Source organism: Silene latifolia, chromosome 2, assembly GCF_048544455.1.
Source record: "Silene latifolia isolate original U9 population chromosome 2, ASM4854445v1, whole genome shotgun sequence".
Lineage (NCBI taxonomy): Eukaryota > Viridiplantae > Streptophyta > Magnoliopsida > Caryophyllales > Caryophyllaceae > Silene > Silene latifolia.
In genome coordinates, this window is record NC_133527.1 from 18129535 (window position 1) to 18134206 (window position 4672).

Consider the following 4672-nt stretch of genomic DNA (forward strand, 5'->3'; position numbering starts at 1 on the left):
TTGTTTTATAATCAGTACTTTGTCGATCGAGCGTAACATTCACTTACCAACTTGCCAATAACAACCAGTTCACATGGCATGTCGTTGTCGCCAAAAGTTACAATGGCTACACTATAGAATGTAAGTGAGAGAAACTGCTTTCTATCTCACTCCATATAACGAGAGCATCCACTAACTAGGTACCAGTTGTTATTGCCTCTTATTATACTCTGCACAAGAATTAATGTTTTAGTTTAGGAGCGCAAACAAGGCTGGGTTCCTTACTAAGAGTAACTCTAGTTAATGAGTCTTTTAAACTCAAACTCGCGTTGCAATTCAAGTACTTATTTCAATGTCATTGAGTCCATTACTACAAGCACCATAAAATGACCAATCTTGTCACATTAATAATGTAACACTCCCAGTTATCTAGGGCTCATCAAGCTCCCCAGATAAGTAGGACTGTTACCATCTCAGGCAGAGGGAGTAACCTTCAAAGACTTACAATAATAGAACGCCCACAAGGATTTATTAGCCAACAAGTCCTTTTACAAGATTAGTCCAATGAGACTATTAATCAAGAAAGAGAAAAAAATCAGGAGAGAAAAAATCCAAAAAAAATCATCCTAAAAACGTCTTCTCGCCGACGACAACTCCGATACACCTTTTTTGGTCGCCGATGAGGTCTTCCTTTACCCCTTTTTCTTTCTTTTTGCTCTTTCTCCTAAGTTTCATGTTGACCATCTACTACCTGTGATATTACTCAATTTCAATCAAGTTCTTAAAATTGTTTCAGCTAATTTGCCATTGAACGACCGGTGTCTTTGTTCTTTTCTCTTCGAGTGATCCATACGACGGTGGACAGGCTATGGAGGCTAGCCGTGGAGACCTTCTGCCTGGCCCTACCCACCGTGCCCGTACCTTACTACTCCGAGTCATAATGATTGGCTGAGGGAGCATATCCAGCGGACTCAATTCACTCCTCGGACTCAAGCATACATGGCTGATAATCCGCCATCTCAGAAGGATATAAAACAAGCTATGTATACATTTGGATTGACTCCTCCAGACTCGTGACGGTTCATGGATACCGGGGCAACATCACATGACATCAGACACAGGTACTTTCTCGTCTTATGTTAATTCGAGCATTAATAACGGTATTTTAGTTGAAAATAGTTAGTCTATTCAAATTAAAGGTTATGGGCATGCTGAATTAGAAAAACCTCACCCTCCTCTTAAACCTCAACAATGTTATTCACGTCCCAAAAATTGTTAAAAATTTAAACTTCGTCCGCAAATTTACCATAGACAATTCATTCAACGTCGAATTTGACTCCTTTGGTTTTTGTGTGCAGGACTACAAGTCGGGGACTCGTTTCATGAGGTGTAATAGTGAGGGCGATCTCTATCCCATCACCACCAAATTGTTTTTTCTGCAGCTTTTACCGCCATCGCTCCATCTTTTGACATGACATATTAGGATATCCCGGGGCACCGTTTTTTAATTTTCTTCGCATTAGAAATTTGATTCCTTGTAATTCAAATACACAAAATTCCGTTTGCACTTTTTGTTCTATTGGAATGATTGTTAAACAGCCATTTTATGCGTCAAATTCTCGCACTGTATTGCCTTTTGATATCGTACATGTGATCTTTGGTCGTCTCCTGTTCCAAGTACCGTCGGTTACCATTTTTATTTAGTTTTATTAGATGATTTCACAGATTTTATGTGAACTTTTCCTTTGGCTAAAAAGTCGGACGTCTATCCCATTTTTGTTAAATTTCGAAACTATATTTACACTCAATTTGAACGGAACATTAAATCTATTCAATGTGATAACAGAAAGGAATTTAATAACGCTCCGGTTTGGGATTGGTGTGCGCAAATTCCACGATTTTTCGCCTTTCATGTCCATACACTTCCTCTCAAAACGGCAAAGAGGAACATAAAATCCGTTTCGTTAATAAAATCGTTCGAACACTTCTAGTTCATGCATCGGTACCTCCCACAATGTGGCATTTTGCACTTAAAATGGCGCCATATATTTTAAACATCCTTCCTACTTAGAATTCGAATTTTCAATCCCCTGTTAATGCTCTTTACTTCCGAAACCCGTCTTATACACATATTCGCGTCTTGGGTTGTTTGTGCTACCCTATTATCCCATCGATGAAGGTTCATAAACTTCAACCTCGGTCTATCCCAAATGTCTTTCTCGATTTCCCTGACAATCATCGGGGTTATATATTCTATGATATCAAACACAAGAAAATAACTTTGAGTTGTTATGTCATCTTTGATAAGTCTCGTTTTCCGTTTGCGGAACGACCCAATTCTGTCTTGTCTAGCTATGCCTTTCTTTTTGACAATATCTTTGCATATGTCCTTTGACACACCTACCTGGCTACCTCGACCATCCTGCTACTACTGACCAACCTATCCACACTCCTCTAGTTCACCAATACACGACCTTCATCACTCCCCTCTTAGCTCTCTTGTACCTACTGCCTCCCCGTCATCTCCTGCTTCGCGGCCTTCACCCGTGACCCAACCACATACACTCGTACCTCATAGCACTCTTCCACCGGTCTCAAAAGCGGTGACACGTGGACATCATGACATACGTAAACCAAAACCAATTTTTGATCTTCATACTACCGTCGCTATTTCTCCTATACCTCGTAATCTCGTGTCTGCCTTTAAAGACTCTAATTTCAAGTTGGTCATAGACGATGAATATCGTGCTATTTTAGAAATAAGATGTGGACTCTTGTCCGCGTCCGCCTAATGTGAATGTTATTCGGTCTATGTGGATTTTTCGTCATAAAGTGAAATATGATGGTTCTTTTGAAAGGTATAAGGCTCGTCTTATCGATGACGGAAAGACTCAGCATGTTGGCATTGATTATGGAGAGACTTTCTGTCTTGTGGTGAAATCATCGACCATTCAGACAGTCTTGAGTTTAGCTTTGTCGCGACATTGGTCCACCCATCAAATCGACGTCAAAAATGCGTTTTTACATGGTGACCTCAATGAAACGTTTTTTATGTATCAACCATTGTGTTATCGCGACGCTCAATTTCCTAACCATGTATGCTTGCTCAATAAGTCTCTCTATGGACTTAAGTAAGCCCCTCGGACGTGGTATACCCGATTTGTTGACTATGTAATTACCCTTGGTTTCACGAATATCAAATGTGATCATTCGTTATTCATTTACAAAGACGACACGAATCTTGCTTTTCTCCTTCTTTATGTTGATGATATCATTCTCACAGTTTCGTCGGATACTTTGCGTCGTTCTATTATTAGTCAATTGGGCTTCGAGTTCGCCATGAAAGATCTTGGTCCTCTAACCTATTTTTTGGGTATTGATGTTCTCCATCATGGTTCGGGTATGTTTCTATCTCAGTCTAAATATGCTGATGACATCCTTGACCGAGCATGAATGACCTCCTGTGGCTACGCCCGTTGACACCAAATTGAAGATCAGGTCGGTGTCCCCTTCTTCTTGCTCGGACCCCATGCTATATCGGAGTCTTGCTAGGGAGCTTCAGTACCTTACGTTCACTCGTCCGGACATCTCTTATGCGGTCCAACATGTTTGCCTTTTATGCATAACTCTATAGACTCTCACATGAATGCTTTTAAACGGGTTTTAAGGTATGTTAAGGGCACGCTAAATCATGGACCGTAGCTCGGCTCGTCCAAAACTGACACTCTCACTTCCTACACCGACGTTGACTGCGCCTGTTGCCCTGACACTCGACGGTCTGCGAGTGGCTATTATATATTTTTGGGTGATAATATTGTTTCGTGGGCTTCAAAGCAGCAACCTACGTTGTCTCACTCTAGTGCCGAGACTGGGTATAGAGGAGTCGCGAATGTTGTTTCCGAGTCGACTCCGAACTTTGCGCCTTGAGTTGCACCATCCGCTTCCCTAGGTCACTCTTGTCTACTGTGACAATATTAGTGTTATGTATCTTGCTGGTAATTCTGTGCAACATCAGCACACTAAGCATATCGAGCTCGACATCCACTTTGTTCGAGAAAAGGTAGCTCGTGGTGTTGTACACGTCCAGCATGTTCCCTCTTGTTCGCAAATTGCAGATATTTTTACTAAGGGCCTGCCTCTTGTCTTGTTCGATGAATTTCGGGACAGTCTCAACGTCCGTCTCCTTCTCGTTTCAACTGCGGGGGTATGTTAGAATATGTTTGAATATTCTTTAAATAAGCTTATTTTATACCGTTGATTGTGTATCATTTATTTAGCATAAATATCTCCTTGTAATTAGAATCGTATATCTCGTTATATTTGTATTTATACCCGATTGCATAATCAATGAAAGTCAAGCATTACTCTGCTACAATGTATCATAAATGGTAATATTATGATTTTATGAATAATGCAAGTCAACAAATTAAAATTTCATACATTATAAAATTTAGATGGTAAAGAAAGGTAGTTTGGATGGAGTCGGCACCAAAACTAATTCTTCACTAAACTACTACTCCCTTCATTCAACTCCACTTCGCATGTTTGATTTTTGCATTGGTATTAAGGAGCGGATTAAAAAAACTATAAAAAGTACATAGGTAAAGAGAATGGTGGGGTTAAAAATGTTAAAAAAATAAAGGTGGGTTTTTATGATGGATTAGTGTGGAGTATGAATGACATTTTTTTGTAA

General features: G+C 40.0%; 1 long non-coding RNA gene across 1 annotated transcript; it reads left to right on the top strand.

Moving 5' to 3' along the window:
* Nucleotides 1-265: 265 nt before the first annotated feature.
* Nucleotides 266-1648, top strand: LOC141628591 (uncharacterized). Its single transcript, XR_012537153.1, has 3 exons — nt 266-663; nt 776-1100; nt 1338-1648. It is a non-coding gene; the product is annotated as an uncharacterized LOC141628591 (long non-coding RNA).
* The last annotated feature ends 3024 nt before the right edge of the window (nt 1649-4672 follow it).